Source organism: Monodelphis domestica, chromosome 5 (genome assembly GCF_027887165.1).
Source record: "Monodelphis domestica isolate mMonDom1 chromosome 5, mMonDom1.pri, whole genome shotgun sequence".
NCBI lineage: Eukaryota > Metazoa > Chordata > Mammalia > Didelphimorphia > Didelphidae > Monodelphis > Monodelphis domestica.
The window spans coordinates 123,713,556-123,733,476 of NC_077231.1; positions in this window are offsets into that span (position 1 = coordinate 123,713,556).

Sequence of the window (19,921 nt, forward strand, 5' to 3'; positions counted from 1 at the left end):
AGGAAATTAAGGAAATCATTAAAAACTACTATGCCCAATTATATGGCAACAAATATGGCAATGTAGGTGATATGGATGAATACTTACAGAAATATAAACTACCTAGACTAACAGAGGAAGAAATAAATTACCTAAACAACCCCATATCAGAAAAAGAAATTGAACAACCCATCAAAGAACTTCCTAAGAAAAAACCCCAGATCCAGATGGATTCACAAATGATCTCTATCAAACATTCATAGATGAACTAATTCCAATATTATACAAACTATTTGATGGAATAAGCAAAGAAGGAGTTCTACCAAATTCCTTTTACAAAACAAACATGGTACTGATCCCAAAACCAGGCAGGTCAAAAACAGAGAAAGAAAACTACATACCAATCTCCTTAATGAATACAGATGCAAAAATTGTAAATAGGATACTAGCAAAAAGATTCCAGAAAGACTTCTGTGTTAGCATGGCTGCAGAGTAGACACAGTTTGCTTCTTCTCCTCAGACCCAATGACACAGACAACCTCAAAAGAGACGCCCCCTGTAATAGTTAAAATAGTTGGTTGTCATAAACTGTGATGATTAAAATATTGGAAGACTTAAATCGTAATAGATAAAAGAGTGGGTGAGTAAATTGTGACCGCAGAAAAAATGTTTTCACACGAGTGTCTTGTTTAAAATCAAATATAAGGTGGTCGGCAGGGAAATATTTCCAATTATGAATATACCCAAGTCAACTGGGTTTTATAGAGACTTTAATTAATAATACAATGAGGAATTAAAGAAAGAGAGAAAGAGTAAGAAAGGAATAGGTATAAAGGGCCTTAAGCCAACATGGCCTAGACCTGAGTCTTAATAGAGAGATCAGTCAGTCTTTAATCATTCACCACAAGATCTGCGAAGCAAGGATTCTAGTGACACCAGGCCAGCATCATCTCAGCTGCTTTCACCAGCTCAATCCTCAATCTAAATGTTTCAGACTGTCTCTGAGAAAGTCTCAAGAGAGACCCTTCAAGGCAGCCTTTCCCAGCTCACTGTCCCTAAAGAGAGAGATTTTCATCTCCTTTTAAAGGGCATTTTCTTCTTTGTCACCTCCCCTAAATTCTTACATCTACCAATCACAGTAGACATTTTTCAAAGGACAGATCATTCTTAGTTCACAACTAAGAAGGTGTGAACTTTTGAGTAATTCCACCAGGAAAGCTCTGAGTAAGTTTCTTAGCTCTTTGTTCCTTGTAAATTCACAAGTTGCTTGACCTTTATAGGTACTTAGCACCCCTTTGTATTATTATTTGTATTGTATATTAACATAACAGCGAAGGAAAGTAATGAATGCTGGAGGGGATGTGGCAAAGTTGGGACATTAATTCATTGCTGGTGGTGAATTGATCCAACCATTCTGGAGAGCAATTTGGAACTATGCCCAAAGGGCATTAAAAGACTCTCTGCCCTTCTTACACCTCTAAGTATAATTCTTCTAGCCACCCAGGTGATAAAAATTTTTAAGAGTTATCAATATCCTCTTTTCTTGTAGGGATACATATCATTTTAATTTATTGGGTCCAATAAGAAGTGTTTTATTGTTTTGTTTTGTTTTTGTTTTCTGCCCCTTTCTTAATTACCTTTTAATGATTCTCTTGAGTTCTGTGTTTGGGCATCAAATTTTCTTTTCAGGTCTGGTCTTTTCTTTACAAATGCTTGGAATTCTTCTATTTTATTAAATTTCCATACTTTCCCCTCTACGGATATAGTCAGTTTTCCTGGGCAGTTGATTCTTGGTTGTAGACCTAGTACCCTTGCTTTCTGGAATATCATATTCCATGCCTTTTGGTCAGTCAGTGTAGATGCAGCCAATCCTATTTTATCTTCACTGTAGTTCCATGGCATCTGAATGACTTCTTAGCAGCTTGTACTATTTTTCCTTGGTTTGGTAGTTCTTGAATTTGGCTATAACATTCCTGGGTGTTATTTGTTGGGGATTAAGTACAGGAAGTGATCTGTGGATTCTTTCAATCTTTACTTTTTCCTCTTTTTTTCTAGAATTTTGGGGCAGTTTTCTTGGATAATTTCCTGTAGGATGATGTTCAGGCTTTTTCTTTTGTCATGATCTTCTGGTAGATCAATGTTTCTTAAGTTGTCTCTCTTGATCAATTTTCTAGATCTTCTGTTTTGTGAATGAGATGTTTCATATTTTCCTCAATTTTTTTTATTCTTTTGATTTTGTTTTATAGTTTCCTGCTGCCTTGTGAGGTTGCTTGCTTCTAATTGTTGCATTCTGGTTTTTAAAGACTGAATTTAATCCCTGGCTTTTTGGTCATTCTTCTCCTTGTGGTCTGATTTTCTTTGAAGGTTATCTTTCATCTTCTTTGCCTCATCTTTAATCTCTTTTGCCTCCTTTTCAAGCTGATTAATTTTGGCTTTCAAGACACTATTTTCTCATTTAAGTTCAAGTGCCTCTGTTTCCAGATGAATTACCTTGCTTTTTAAGTTCTTTTCCCAGTTGTCTTCAGCCTCTCTTAATTGTGTTTTGAATTGTATTTTGAGTTCTTCCAAAGCCTGTATCCACTTCACTGGAGTTTCTGTGTTTTTTCTTGATATTCCTTGATCCTCTTCTGTTACAGTTGCTCTTTGTTCATGGACTAGGTAGAAGCTGTTGATTGTAATTTTTTTTCTCTTTCTGTTGTTTGCTCATATTTGCCCCTTCTTTTCCCCCCTGTAGTTTCCTGCACTATTGCTCCTCTAATTGTGCGCTGCATCTGTTGACTTAGGCTTTTCTGTCAGCCTTCACCCTTGGAGTTTAGCAAGGCACTCAGAGCAGTCTGTGTGGGAGGGATGTTGGATCTTGAGCTTCCCTAGCCTCAGAATGCTTGATGAGATTAAGCCCAGTTGAGTTGAATTTGCAGAGCTGGATGTACCCTGAGGCCAAAACTTGGGAAGAGGGGGGCCAATATGGAGTGTCTCTGCTGCTGTGACTAGGCTGCTGCAACTAGACTGCATCCTCTGTGCTTCTCCTTGAGATGCCTCCCAGCCACCTGTATTCAGAGTCCTGAGCCTGGCACAACTTTGCCTGCAAGGTACTCCCTCCAGACTAGTACCCTTGCCTGCCCAGAGATTACAGCCAGTGCGGGAGGCTCAGTGCTGTGGGTGGGGAGGGCTCCTGGGAACCTTCCTTCTTCCTTCCCCTTAAACTCAAGTGTTCTCAAATTCAGGCTTTTTTTTTTGGGGGGGGGGGAGCATACCTGTAAGTTGAGTCCAATAGGGGAGTTCCTTAGCTATGTCTGGTTGTAAGATTTGGTTTTCAGTCCCCTAGAAGAATTTGATTTTTAATTCATGAGGAAGGGTTTTCAGAGGTCTGAACTTTTGCTGCCTTTATGCTGCCATCTTGACTCTGCCTCCTTACATTCTATATTAAAATTGATACTGTGTCAGGTTCAAGGCAGAGGAGTGGTAAAAGCTAGACAATTGGGATTAAATGACTTGTCCAGATTCATACAGCTGGGAAGTTTATGATGTGATATTTGAACCCAAGACCTCCCATTTCCAAGACTTTGTCTCTATACATGGAGTCACCTTACTGCACCCATTAAGTTAAAATTTTAAAATAATTTTCATTGTATGAACATAAAGAAAACTACTAAAATGAATTCTTATGTGCAAAGAAAAGAAAAAGGAGATCCCATATGGAACCTTTCCCCTAAAATTGTTGAAAATATTTGAAATTCTTAGAGCACTTCATGAAGAATTTTAAAATGCTTTTCAGGGGGCAGAATAAAGATGGTGACTTAGGAGCAGCAAAAGCTGAAACCATTCTGACTATCCTTCCATACCAATCTTTAAAAAGCACTTTAAAAAAGGCAGAAATCCATACCCAACAACAAGATGGAACCACAGGACTCTCCTGATGAATACCTTGAAAGGTAGGCAGAAAGAATCGATTTCCACAGCATAAGGAATAGGCTAGACCTTTCTCTCCCACCTACTATGATGACATCAGACATAGGTTGACTGTGAGATTAATGGGTGGGGGCTACAACCCCAATAGAAAACCTCAGATCCACTACATGAGGTCCAAGCCAGAGAGGCTGGCAGGAAGGAATTTGGAGGTACTTGGATGGGACAGTACATATGGTTGGGCACCTTTGGCCTCCTCAGAAGCAGGCTACAGTGAAGATTTGGCTTCAGGACATATTAACATGGCCACCAGCTCAACCAGTCTAATCCAGTATACTAGCAGAGGTGAGAAGACTGAAGATTCCCTCCAGGGCAGAGCAGGTCAAATGCCCTGTTCCAGTAAATCTACAGAGGGGCAATTTACAGTCATATTGTAAATATGTAAATATTTACATACATTGAATTAAAAAAAGGAGGTAAGAATTGAAAGCTTCTATGGGGATAAAGACTAAGAAGTCTCTTAGAATCAAATTAACAATATCAAAAATAAAAAAGGCAATCTCACCTCTAATAAAGCAAATATTAAGACCTATGTTGCCCAATATTTTGGCAATAAATATGAACCTCTAGGTAAAATGGGTTAATATTTACAAAAATATAAATTACCTAGATTAACAAAACAGGGAAGAGAATATTTAAATAATCCCATCTCAGAAAAAGAAATTGAACAAGCCATAAAGGCACTCTCTAAGAAATGAATCTCCAGGGCCAGATGGATTCACAAATTTCTATCAAACATTTAAAAAACAACTAATCCCAGTATTCTACAAACTATTTGACAAAATAAGTAGAGGAGTCTTACCAAATTCTTTTTATGACACAAATCTGATACTGATTCCCAAGCCAGGCAGATCAAAAACAGAGAAGGAAAACGATAGACCAATCTCCTTAATGAATATAGATGCAAAAATCCTAAATAAAATACTAGCAAAGAGATTACAGCAAGTGATCACAAAGATTATTTCACTATGACCAGGTTGGATTTATACCAGGAAAGCAAAGATGGTTTAATATTAGGAAAACCATTCATATAAATACCCATATCAACAACCAAGCTAACAGAAATCACATGATTCTCTCAACAGATGTAGAAAAAGCTGTTGACAAAATGCAACCCCCATTCCTATTGAATACAATAGAAAATATAGGAAAAGCTGGGCCTTTCCTCAAATTATAAGCAGTATTTATTTAACACCATCAGCCAGTATCATCTGCAATGTAGATAAGTCAGAAGTTTTCCCAGTCAGATCAGGAGTGAAGCAAGATGCCCATTATTACCTCTATTACTTAATATTTTACTAGAAATATTAGTTGTAGCAATTAGAGAAGAAAAAGAAATTGAAGGGTTTAAAGTAGGCATTGAGGAAACTAAACTATCCCTCTTTGTAGATGATATTATGGTATACTTAAAGAATCCTAGAGAATCAACTAAAAGGCTAGTGGAAATAATTAACAATTTTAACAAAGTTGCAGGGCACAAAATAAACCCACATAAATCATCAGCATTTCTATACATTTTTCAACAAAACTCAGAAGCAAGAGTTAGAAAGAGAAACTCCATTTATAATACCTCTAGACAATATGAAATATGTGGGAATCTATTTGCCAAGACAAACTCAGAAATTATATAAACACAACTACAAAACCTTTTTCACACAAATAAAACTAGGTCTAAACAATTGGAAAAACACTAATTATTCATGGGTAGATTGAGTTAATATAGTAAAAATTATAATCCTACCCAAATTAATCTATTCAGTGCCATACCTATCAAACTATGAAAAAACTTTTAATAGGATAAGAAAAAATTATAACAAAGTTTATCTGGAAGAACAAAATATCAAGAATATCAAGGGAACTAACAAAAAAAGTGAAGGATGGGAACCTAGCAGTACCAGATCTTAAACTGTACTACAAAGCAGTGATCATCAAAACAATATGGTACTAGCTAAGGGACAGAAGGATTGAATCAATGAAATAGACTTGGGGTAAATGACCTCAGCAAGTTAATGTTTGATAACCCCAAAGATCCCAGCTTTGGGAACAAGAACACACCTTTTGAAAAAAACTGCTGGGAAAATTGGAAAACATTGTGGGAAAAATTAAGTTTAGATCAACTTCTCAAAACTAATACCAAGATAAATTCAAAATGACCACATCTTAAATATTAAGAGGGAAATTATAAGTATATTAGGGGAACATAGAATAATATACCATTAATATCTTTGGGAAGGAGAGAATTTAATACCAAGCAAGAGATAGAAAACATCATAAGATATAAAATGAATTTTGATTATATGAAATTAAAAAGGGTTTATACAAATAAAACCAATGTAACCAAAAATAGAATGGAATCAACAAACTAGGAAAAATTTTTATAACAAAATTCTTTGACAAAGGTTTAATTTCTCAAATATATAAGGAACTAAGACAAATGAACAAGATATCAAGTCATTCCCCAATTAACAAATGGTCAAAGGATATGAAAAGAAAGTTTTCAGATGAAGAAATCAAAATTATCAATAAGCACATGAAAAAGTGTTCTAAATCACTCCTGATTAGATAAATGCAAATCAAAACATCTCTGAGGTACCACCTCACACCTAGTAGGTTGGCTGATATGACAGTCAAGGAAAATAATAAATGTTGAAGGGGATGTGTCAAAGTTGAGACGCTATTAGATTGCTGTTGAAGTTGTGAATGAATCCAACCATTCTGTAAGGCAATTAGGAATTATGCCCAAAGGCTTTTAAAAGAATTCATTCCCTTTGATCTATAAATACCACTAGTGGGTTTATACCCCAAAGAGATAAAAAATGTTTGTATAAAAATATTTATGGCCAAGTTCATTGTGGTGGTAAAAAAATGGAAAATGGGGGGTGTCCCTCAGTTGGGGAATGGATAAACAAATTGTGGCATATAATGGTGATGGAATACTATTGTGCTATAAGGAATAATGAACTGCTTAATTTCTATAAAAACTTGGAAAACCTCCATGAACTGATGCAGAGTGAAATGAGCAGAACCAGGAAAATTTTGTACATAGTAATTGAAATGTAATGAGATGATCAAATATAATAGACTTTGCTACTAAAAGTAAAGCAATGATCCAGGACTATTCTGTGGGATTTATGAGAGAGAATGCTAACCACATTGAGAGAAATAACTGTGGGTTTAGAAACACAGGAAAAACCCCCATATAATTCATCTCTTGTTTATATGGGTATAGGATTTGGGGGGTTGATTTTAAAAGATTATTACAAAAATAAATAATATGGAAGTAGTATTGAATGATAATTCATGTATAACCCAATGGAAGATTGAGTCTTTTGGAGGTGTTCATAGGAAATGAGATTTTTTTCAATTAAGTATCTGATCACCACCACCAGAAATTATGGGTGTGTTATCTATCAGGAATTTGGACTTGATCCATGCATATTATATAAGAAATCTTTAGAAAATGTGTAACATACCACTGCAGGTTACAAAAAAAATTACCTAGAAAGAAAGGATCAGATAGCCAGAATTATACATTGAAAATTTGTCATCTTTCATTAACAGACAACAAATTTCTTTGTTACAAATATAGTCCCTAAACTTTCTTTGAGAATTCAACAGATCGACTATCCTGGAAGTAAAATATGCAAATAAAATTTCTACCTGCAATTTGTCCAGATATTAAAATCCATAAAAACTTAAGAATGAGATTTTTAAACAGATATCATTATTACAGATACTCAAAATATCCAAACCACATGGAATGAAAACATTTTATAATATAATATGCATTATATTATATATCATATATATAATAATATAAAGACTTGGACGATAGGGAACAGGATGAGTACATATAATTTTCTGTTTGCTTCTGGATGTGTTCTGAAGATAGTTTCTGTAAGTCTATTGAAAAAAGTTTACATCTCAATAGTTTTATTAATTTTTCAAAAAGTAGCTATTTCACTGACCTGTGTAATCATCTACTGCATAATACACACATATACATATGTGAAAATATATATACATCAATGACATATATAGAGATACACATATATATCAAAATATATATGCATATATATATGAATTGTAGCAGGTTCGGGCCTTGTTTCTATCTGAAACTATAAAAATAATGAAGTGGTAATCACAACATCATTTCTTTAGATCTTAAAGATTTACAAAGTGTTTGTTCTACAAAAGCTCCATGGGAGTAAATATTATGCAAATTTTATTATCCATATTTTGCAAATAGTCAATAATGATAATAGTGATGATGATGATATTTCATCTTTCTTTAGCATTTTAAGATCTACAAAATCCTGTCCTAAAAACAAACAAACAAACAAACCTAAATGCATCAAGGACAAGTGCTTTTATCTCCTAAATTATTCCACTTTGAGGAAGTTGAGGCTAAGAGATGTTAAGTGACTTATCCATAGACAAACATCCACTGTTACAAAAGGCTTCTTCTATGGATGCTCTAATTGCAGGGAATGTTGGAGTTAATGCCTGCTCTGTACTAGAGTGGGTAATTCTGAAACTGTGTGGGTGGTGTGAGACTCAAATGAGATAATGGATGTAAAATATTTTAAAAATGAAAGGTGGGGGGCAGCGGGGTAGCTCAGTGAATTGAGAGCCAGGCCGAGAGATGGGAGGTCCTATGTTCAAATTTGGCCTCAGACACTTCCCAGCTGTGTGACCCTGGGCAAGTCACTTAATTCCCATTGTCTAGCCCTTACCACTCTTCTGCCTTGGAACCAACACACAGTATTGATTCCAAGACGGAAGGTAAGGATTTAAAAAAATGAAAGGTGAACAATAGCAAGAGATAGTAAAAAAAAAAATCAGAGAAAGGCCCCACAAATAAGTAAAAGCCTACAGGGTTCCCCAGTAACAAAGGTAACATTGCCTTCTTTGAAAGTTCTAGAAAGCCAGTTCTCAGCATCATGCTAAATATTGGGGGAGTTTTCAGACCCATTCTCTACCTATAGCATCACTCTGCTCAATAGTAAAGCAAGGCATCTGGCCCCTAACTCTCATTCCTAAGTCTCATACTCTTTGTCCTGCTAATTACCCTTGCTATTCTCTGCTTAGGAAGAATTCAGATTATGTGACAGTTATTTGTAGGGAGCTTTGTTTCCTAGATATATAAAGCTTTATAAAGTTTAAAAAAATAAGCCCTGGCTGACACAGACATCCCCACACCAGATTATTAATATCTTAGACTAATAATTTCATGCTACCACTGACAAACTCCCACGTTTCACTAGGAGGAAAAATGGCTTTCAGTGCTAGATGGTTTAACGAGAAAAGCAGAAACACAGATAGGTCTTACCAGCTAGAGAGGCTTTGATGGCCAATCAAACAAAGAATAACTGAAGTTCACAGAGGTTCATCACCTAAATTTTGGCCACCTGGTGATGAAATTTTGGAGTCAAAGAAACTCAGGAGGTTCACAGGAACAAGCTACAGGATCATAAGCTATTGACTGGTAATATCACTAGCTAAATGAACATGTGAATGTCATTTGTTGTAGTATCATAGTATCCTAATCAAGTTATGCTATCATTGAAATTAAATAATTCAATTTGAATTCTTTAAAAATGTGTAAAAAGCAACAAAGTATGATAGGGTATGAGGCAATCTAGGTTTAAATGCTAGTTTGGTAGCTATATGATTGAGAGCCCCAGTTTCTTCATTTGTAAAATGAGAGTTATAATATTTTCATGGCCTACTTCATATAGCTGCCTTCTTCCTTTATCTTTTTTCTTCTCCTCCTCCTCCTCCCCTCTTAACTCTAGACTGGCTTCAGAATGATGAATTACCCCAAACTTCTCTTGAAGACCATTCACCAGTTTGGAAAGGAATTGGTTTCCTTTGATGAAAAGAGGCCCCACATCACAAAGTAATGCTTAAAGTATTGAAATTTGTTGTGGTTGTGGTTGTTATGATATCTCACCTACTCAGTCTAAGAAGTTAGATGAGGAAACTACCAATTAAATGTGCTATACCACCATTCTCAAGACTTGGGTTCAGAACCTTGGAGATTCTTATATCCAACACTTTGAGATCCTATTTGGAGTTTTCTTGGTAAAGATAGTGGAGTGGTTTGCCATTTCTTATCCTGCTCCTTTTACATATGAAGAAACTGAGATGAAAACTTGCCCAAGGTTATATAGCTAGTAAGTGTCTGAGGCTAGATTTGAACTTAGGAAGATGAATTTTCCTGACTGGCGGGGGGTGGAGGGGGGAGAGGTGGAATCACAATCATTGTGTCACCTAGCTGTTCTTGATTCTTCCCTCACTCTCAAGTCCCATATATATTCAATTACCAAATCTTGTCAATCCTATCATCATGTCTGTCATCTGTTGTCTTTGATACATTTATATATTCTACTTCAGTTCCTTATAATCTCCTATGTAAACACTAGCTTCTGTATTGGTCTCCTTGCCTCTAGTCTCTCCAGTCTCCAACCTATTCTCTACACAACCATCAAATGTCATCTTATTATCTGAAAATCTTAAATCACTCCTTATTCCCCCAAGGGTAAGTTCTTTAGTCTGGATATTAAAACTTTTCACCTTGTGTCTCCCACTTATCTTTTCATGTGTATATTGTATCATTCTTTCACTCATTCTACATTCTAATCAAATTGACCTGCCAATGGTTTCTCATATACAGTGTTCCATCCTCTACCTTCCATCATTTGTACACATTTCTCCACAATTAGATACAGCCTAATTAATTCTCAAAAAAATAAGCAAATGCCTAAAGAGAAAACAGATACTTTTTATGATTTATTCATTTCTTTATTGAACAGTATAAGTTTCTTAAAGTTGGAAGAACACTGAGAAAATCTTTTTTAAAAGAAAAGAAAAGAAAATTGCTAATCATTGCTATGAAGTAAGAATGTTTTGAGTCAAGATAACACTCAGAAATATTGAAAGAATATTGAAAATGAGAAATAATGGGTAATTTTTTTAAATTTAGGCAGAGAGGATAGGAACCTACACACTACCATGTAAGAGCAGAATGCCCGAGGCAGCAAAACAACAGAATAGGAGACCTATAAAATGCATGGACTCATTCCCACATGGGAACAAATCACTTGAAGCAGCAAGGGAGAAGAATAGGGGAACCAGTGAAACTATAGGAACCTACTCACTCCCATGTGGCAGCAGACTTTCTGAAGCAGCAAGGCAGTCATGCATGGTACCAGAAAACTTCAAGAAACTATGCACGTCCAAGTGGCAGCAGAATTCCTGAAGGGACAGAGGAGATATTTTTGCCTAAAGCTCAAGGAGGAGCTCTAAAACAGGGCAATGAATGGTGTGACCAATTAGAACAAGTATACCCCAAGACTAAAAACTTACACCTAAGCCCAAGGCTATAATTTAAGTAATTCCTGACCTGATCAATCTCAAAGTAAGATCAAAAGCTTACAACCAAGCCTAAGGCAAGTCTTTGAGCTATCAGGATCTCAAGGGTCAATTTAATCAGCAAGGGATGGGAGCTTCTCAGAGCTCTCAGCCCTCAGACCATCACATCATCCTCCAAGAACTGAAACTCTTAAAGACCCAGAAAATAAGCTTAGAATAGCATCAAGTAAGGATTGAATGTTAAGACAGTACCCTAACTCCCCAGAAAATAAAGCCTATTAGACAGAGGAAATGAGCAAACAACCAAAAAAGCTCATAATTCTAAAGAATTTTTATGGAAACAAAGAACAAGGTACAGACAAAGAAGGGGACAGTGAAAGCAAAACAAACACACACAAAGTCCAAAAGAAAAATATGAATCAGAAACAGATTCTGGAAGAGATTAAAAAAAAAAACCTTCAAAAACTAAATAAGAGAGGCAGAGGAAAAGTGGGAAAGAGAAATATAGTGACCCCCCATGGGAGTCCTATATTATTTATCTGTGGGTAATAACCTGAGATGGAGAAGGGAGTCTAAGGAAATGGGAGAATAATAAAGATTCAAAGACAGTGAGTTATAACACATGGGGAGTAATGTGAACTCTGAGGAAATATAAGGAATAAGAGAATAGGTGGGGAGTACCAACTCCTTAATACTTCCTATAATCAAGGGAGACTGAGCATAAATAGGAAGTATGGGGGCAAAATCGTCACGAGGAAGGCAGGAAAAGATAGGACAGAGAACTCTGAAGATATAGGTAAGTAAGAGTGTAAGAGAAGAGGAGGGAAGAGAGAGAGTTCGAGCTTGTTCCCCTGAATTTATTAGAGGTTTTAGGAATGTGGATTGGAAGGAGATCAATGAATATGTAACATGACATAGGTCTTAACATTGTTTGAATTGACAATGACAAGATCAAAGAGGTAGAGATTAATCCAACCTGCGCTTTGCAAATGAAAGTACTGTGAGCCAGGGCCCCATGGCCTTCAAGGCCCAGCCCATTAATTTGCCCATCCTTTGCTAGTCCTTTGGACTGTCCCTTTCCACACCATGTATCTGGTAAATGAATCTACAGGATACAATATCAATATATGAATCATGCTTTCCAGAGGCTAACATGCCTGGTATGCTACAAGAAATAAAAGTTATGCAAGAAGAAATGGGCCAATTTCTTCAGCTCTACTAACTGACACAGAATCCAAAGGAACTATCTCTCCAAAAGCCAAGGAAGGAATGGTCTCCAAGGAACCAGTCTCTCTAAAAACCAAAGGAAAAAAAGCAGGCCATTTTGGTCTCTTTTTTCATCACCCTTTTCCCACATAATTTCCTGTCTCTCCCCCTCTTCACAGAAACCAATTGCAGTCTTTCAATTTGTCTGCTGGGCAGTGCCCTTTGGAGGTGAAAGTTTTCTCCAGTAAGTGACTTGTGAACTCTCTTACTTAGTGTTAAATAAGGGTAGTTTAAGTTCTTGATTGATTAACTCAAAATAGGAAAAATGACCATTTAATAATTTAGAAGATTCCCAAGCATTCCTGAGGAATAAGCCAGACCTAAACAAAAAAAATTGAAGTCCAAAAACAAGACACAAGAGAAATCCAAAAAGGTAAATAAGAAAGAGAAAATTTAAGAGACTCATTAAGATCAAAATTTTTATATGTCTACATGAAAAAAGGATTTCTGTAATTCTCAAAAATTACTCTTAGTAGTAGAGAAGATTGAAAGAGGATGGGGAAGTAAGCTGAAAGGAATAATGAACTGGAGGAATTCCATGTGAACTGGAAAAATTTCTAGAAATTGATGCAGGATGAAAGGAACAGAACCAGAATGTTGTACACAGAAACTGAAACATTATGGCACTATCAAATGTAATGGACTTCTCTACTAGCAGCAATGCAATGACCCAGGACAATCCAGAGGAAATTATGAGAAAAAAACTGTGGGAGCAGAAATATAGCAGAAAAACGTATCATTAATCACATAGTTCGATGGGGATATGATTGGAGTTTTGATGTTAAAAGATCACTCTATTGAAAGAATGAATAATATGGAAATAGGTTTTCAACAATGATACATGTATAACCCAGTGTAATTGATTTTCAGCTACAATTAGGGGGGAGGGAAGAGGGAAGGGAAAAATCATGAATCATTTAACCATGAGAAAATGTTCTAAATAAATAAAAAAATTTATAAAAAATAAAAATAAATAAAAAAGAGGGATTGAAAGAAGAAAACAAATTAGGTTATTATAATAGTCTTGTTTAGAGGTCTTAAAACTTTTTTGATCTCATGCCCTCATTAATTAAACATTTTTAGTATGCATCTTCCAATATGTATTCATATATTTACTTATTTATTCTTTAATACTTATTATAGATGTGAAACCTCTATTAAAAATTCAAATGATATAAAAATTAAATTATATTTGTTTCTAGAGTTAAAGAAACTTTATTGTGTAGTGATATAGTTAAGTCAGCTAACTGGCACAGTGGATAGAGTGTCAGGTCTGGATTCATGAGTCTTCCTGAGGGGAAATCCAGCTTCAGATACTTACTAGCTATGTGATCTTGGGTAAGTCACTTGCCCCTGTTTGCCTCAGTTTCCTCATTTGTAAAATGATCTGGAAAAGGAAATGGCAAGTCATGCTAGTATCTTTGCCAAGAAAATCCCCAAATGGGGTTATGAAATTAGACATGACCACAACAGTGGCATAGTTACACCTTTGCTTTAGAAACATGACTTTACCACTGATTTTTGGACTAGTTAGGAAAGACTTGAAATAAGTAGATAAGTAGGAAGTTTTTGCAACAGACCACAAAAGAGATAATAATCTAAGGCTTGAATTATAATTGTAGCTATGTGAGTAGAAAAAAGGGAACTGATATGAGATGTTTATATGGAAATATAATATTTACCTTCTGATATACTGTGAGCAAACTACAGAAAATGAAACTAAATATTGAATGAAAACCAACAGTTCAAAGCTAAGCGACTGAAAGAATGGTGGTGTCTTTGGAACAAATGGGAGATGGGAGAGGGTGGATTTGTGGAGAAGTATAATATAATGGGAGTGGCAAGTCAGTGGCTTGATGGATAGAGCATCAGGCCTAGAATTAGGAAGTTCTGTGTTCATATTTGACCTCAGACAGTTCCTAGTACTGCAACCCTGCACAAGTCACTTTACCCTAGTTGTCTAACCCTTACCACTCTTCTACCTTAGAATTGGTATTCAGTATCAATTCTAAGACAGAGCAAACAAGGGTTTAAAAATATTTTTAAAAGCAATAGTACCTGATCACAACCTTTCTGTGAAGCTTATCCTGTGTAACTTATTAAAATACTCACCTCTAACCACTCACCAGAGTGCAGAGCTTACCCATTTGAGATATAGTTACAAAAAAATCAGGCATACTGGGGATGAGTAGACTATCAACTGGGAGAGAAGAGAAGGTGAATGGAGAATTTTGCTTGAGTAACTATTGATAAAAATGCATGGGTCATTGTTGAGTTATAAATGCCCTGAGGTACTGTTGATTGATGGCTAAAGAGGGAGTGAGCTTTCACAGCCTTAGGAATGAAAAGGAGAGATGCAGAGGGGTTGCAGTGGGGAAAATGTTAGATAATGGATGAGAAGGGTGGTATGGACCTGTTGGAAAAAAGAAAATTCAGAAAGGATTTGATTTGGTCTTTCTTCCTGCCCTCTAACTGACTGAGGTCATACCACAGTCCCCTAGGAATCCCTGGTCTTCACTCTGAAGACTGCTGGTCTTGATAAATGATAAGAATGTATATGACATGAATAACCCAGATGAAGCAAGTATGGATCAAAGAAGATTAATTATGCATCCTCTTAGATTGTTGGGTTTTTTCCAAAACTACACATATATCTATGCAACAAAGACTACCTCTGTAGTATCAAAGAACCAATGCTAGATCAAGAATCAGAGATCTGGGTTCCAGTTCTAAGTTGGCCACTAATGCTTTGTATACCCATGGTCAATCTATTTACTTCTTGAAGCTTCAGTTTCTTCACTTGTAAAATCACTCCATAATTTTGTAGTCCATTGGAAGTCAATATTTTATAAGTAACTATGAGGATACTGAAACTACATAGCTAAAGTGATATCTCCATGCCATGTCAGTTTAGCAATTACAGATAATTCTTAGAACAGATGTCATTCTAAGACAGGTGGAAGAACAGTCAAAGTAGAAAATGATATCTTGATTCTTTTATAATATGCAAAACTTTAATTCCTGAGGAGATCTCATCCATAGCAATACAAATATAAAGGAATAATAAAATGATCAGCTGTTAAAAGTGTGGGAAAGTTCTCTTAAATGTTCTCCTCCACCTTTTCCTTATTTATTTGTAAAAAGTGCAAGATATTCTTTCCGTATCTCTTGCTTGCATGCAAATTACTCTATAATTCACACTGTTTTCTAGTCCTACTCCAAGAGCCTTGAGACTGTAGTACTGAGCCATGAAACTCCATTAGCTAAGTTGTAATCGCCCCTCAGCCATCAGGTTTCTAACTCTATAATTAGAGCTGGGAGAGGCTGGGGCCAGACCCTTGAGATATAAAAAGATTTTATTAAAGGCAAAAGGGGTGGCAACAGCAATTCTCACCCTATTATATTCCTTTGATTACTTACAACAATAGCCACTGATTGTGAACAAATATAGAACCTGGAATTCAGTGAGGTCAGGCTGGAGTTCTGGAAACTGATGATGTCAAACTGGAATCTGTGGACACAATGAGGCAATGCCTCAGCTGCTCCTACATTCCTAATCTGCTATTGTTGCCTCCTTTTTTCTCTTCCTTACCACCACCACCACTAGGGACTATACAGATTGGATTTGGTTGAGAATTCCCACCTTCATCCTATGAAGTAGTCATTGGCTTTCTCCTTTAAGAACCCATTAGAAAGTTTACTATCAGTCTTTCAATCAAGTAGAATGGAAATTAGAGGAAGAAAGTAAAAATTAAAAGGAGAAAAGCAGCTAGCCATCTTGTATTGGATAAAGAAGCTATGGCAGATGCATGAATAATCTATGTGTGTGCATTTCTCTCTGTGATATGTTCTTTCCCCTAGTTAAAATCTTCTCCTTGTTCCTTACCTCATTTACTCCTTTATCCTTTTATTTCCTTTCCTTCTAACCTTTCTTGATTTCCTTTTTCCCTAATCTCCTTATCTCCTTTTCCTTCTCTTATTCTTTCATTTGTTTCTTCCTTCCTTCCATGGTAAATATCAGAGGTGACATCTCAAGAGTAAAATAATTCATACTCTGGATTTTGGACTTGACTTTCAAAAACAGAGTGTCATAGAAACAGAGGTTTCTTGGGAACCTCAGTGTCTCAAACAGCTAAGAAGACAGAGACTTATGTACATAAAAACACAAACAGAAACTAGCCCTGACAGAGGGAATACAAATTGCATGGGGCCTGAAGAAAAGTTCTGTACATTTTCATGGCATTTATAGCTAAATATATGTACCTAAGGGGTAAGGACATATTATATATACTGAAGAGGAGAGAACCTCAAAAAAAGAGGAGAGGGATTTGGAATTTCTATAGAAGGCAAAGAGAGAATCCAGAAAAATCAAGACATACTTGTGCATAGTACAACTTATATTGCCATAGTTCTAAGACACACCATAAATGAAGCCCCAAAGAAGAAAAACATGATTCACATAGGGAATCATACCATTGGGGGGGTGTTAATTTTTAAAGGTTTAAACTTGATTGTTTAAGAGTTTGGTCACCAAGAATTTAATTAATTCCAGAGATTTTATTTACAATTTATTTACAAAATGTAGAAAGAGTTAAGCATGAAATCAGAGAGAGGATAAGGTAAGATATCTAGCCTGAGCAATAAGTAATTGACTCCTGGCCCCTCTGGGCAGGGATAATTAGTTTCAGCCGGCCTCAGCAAAGCTGAGGACAAGAGAAGTCTCTTCAGAAAATCCAGCAGTTAAGAGTCAGCTTTTCACTCACCAAGTGGCAGTCCTGTCACCAGATTCTTCTATTCCTCTTCACCAGCCTCAACTGAAAGCATGAAGAATTTAATTCCAGCAGAAGTGGAAGTTCAAGTTGATCTCTGCTCCAAGAATCACCAACTCTCTCTCTCTCTCTCTCTCTCTCTCTCTCTCTCTCTCTCTCTCTCTCTGGCAAATGTATTTTATTTTTTTTTAATTTAAGTTAATTTATTTTGTCATTTTAGAACATTATTCCTTGGTTACAAGAATTATATTATTTCTCTCCTTCCCCTCCCCCACCCTTCCCATAGCCAATGTGCAATTTCATTGGGTATTACATATGTCCTTGATCAAAACCTATTTCCATGTTGTTGGTATTTGCATTAGGATGTTCATTTAGAGTCTACATCCCCGACCATATCCCCTCGGATCATGTATTGAAGCAGTTCTTGTTTCTTCTGTGTTTCTAATCCCACAGTTTTTCCTCTGAATGTGGATAGTATTTTTTCTTGTAGATTGCTCCAAGTTGTTTGGATCACTGTATTGCCACTAATGGAGAAGTCCATTACATTCGATTGTACCACAGTGTATCAGTCTCTGTGTACAATGTTCTCCTGGTTTTACTCATTTCCCTCTGCATCAATTCCTGGAGGTCATTCCAGTTCCTATGGAATTCTTCCACTTCATTATTCCTTTGAGTACAAATAGTATTCCATCACCAACATATACCACAATTTGTTCAGCCATTCCCCAATTGAAGGGAATCCCCTCATTTTCCAATTTTTTTGCCACCACAAAGATCTTAGCTATGAACATTCTTGTACAAGTCTTTTTCCTTATTATCTCTTTGGGGTACAAACCCAGCAATGCTATGGCTGGATCAAAGGGTAGGCAATCTTTTAGTGTCCTTTGGGCATAGTTCCAAATTGTCCTCCTGAATGGTTGGATCAATTCACCACCAGCAATGCATTAATGTCCCAACTTTGCCACATCCCATCCAGCATTCATTACTTTCCTTTGCTCTCATTTTAGCCAATCTGCTAGGTGTGAGGTGATCCCTCAGAGTTGTTTTGATTTGCATTTCTCTGATTGTAAGAGATTTAGAACACTTTTTCATGTGCTTGTTAATAGTTTTGATTTCTTTAACTGAAAAGTGCTTATTCATTTCCCTTGCCCATTTATCAATTGGAAAATTGTTTGATTTTTTTGTATAATTGGTTTAGCTCTTTATAAACTTGAGTAATTAGACCTTTGTCAGAGGTTTTTGTTATGAAAATTGTTTCCCAATTGGTTGCTTCCCTTCTAATTTTGGTTGCATTAGTTTTGTTTGTACAAAAACTTTTTAATTTGATGTAATCAAAATTATTGATTTTACATTTTGTGATTTTTTTCTAGCTCTTGTTTGGTTTTAAAGTCTTTCCTTTCCCAAAGATCTGACATGTATATGATTCTGTGTTCACCTAATTTGCTTATAGTTTCCTTCTTTATATTCAGGTCATTCACCCATTCTGAGTTTATGTTGGTGTAGGGTGTGAGATGTTGATCCAAACCTAATCTCTCCCATACTGCCTTCCAATTTTCCCAGCAGTTTTTATCAAATAGTGGGTTTTGGTCCCCAATACTGGGATCTTTGAGCTTATCATAGACTGTCTTGCTGAGGCCATTTACCCTTAGTCTATTCCACTGATCCTCCTGTCTCTTAGTCAGTACCAAATTGTTTTGATGACACTGCTTTATAGTTTAGTTTGAGTTCTGGGACTGCAAGGCCTCCTTCCTTTAAGCTACTCCACACACTATTTCCCCTTGTATTGCTTCCCTCCCTACCCTCCCTTTTCAGCCCCTCCCTTTTTATTCCCCTTTTGTTTTTTTAGAGTCTATTCAATTTCCTTCCCCCTCTCTTTCCCTCCCCCTTTTTAACGCCCCTTTTTACTTACCCCCTTAATTTTCCCTTCTCATCTTCCCTATAGGTCAAGATAGAATACAACACCCCAGTGGATCTAGAGGCTCTTTTGTCTCGGAATTGATTCCACTGTGATTAAGGTTTCAGAATTACCTTTTAGCACTCTCTTCCTCTCCTTCTCATAGTTGTATTCTTCCCCCTCCCATTCTCATGTGCCTTTTTGTGTAGTATGGATTATCCTAATTTTCTTATTCCTCCAAGTTTCTCTTGGTGCCATTTTCTTCCCCCTTCTTTCTTCTTTTTTTTAATATGTAATTTTAAACCACTTAGTACCTAAATCACTACCTATGGATAATTCTTCTAACTACTATAATAGTAAATACAATTTTTGACAGTTACAAATAACATTTTTCTATATATGAATATAAACAATTTGGCCTTATTTGAGTCCCTTAGAAAACAAAAAAATAAGACTCCCCTCTTTCTTATTTACCTTCCCATGTTTATCTTGTTTTTTTTTTTAGATGTCAATTTTTCTGTTTAGTTCTGGACTTTTCTTTACAAATATTTGGATGTATTCTATTTTGTTAACTTCCCATACTTTCCCCTGGAAGCATATAGTCAATTTTGATGGATAGGTGATCCTCGGTGATCCTTGTAGACTTAATTCTCTTGCCTTTCTGAATATC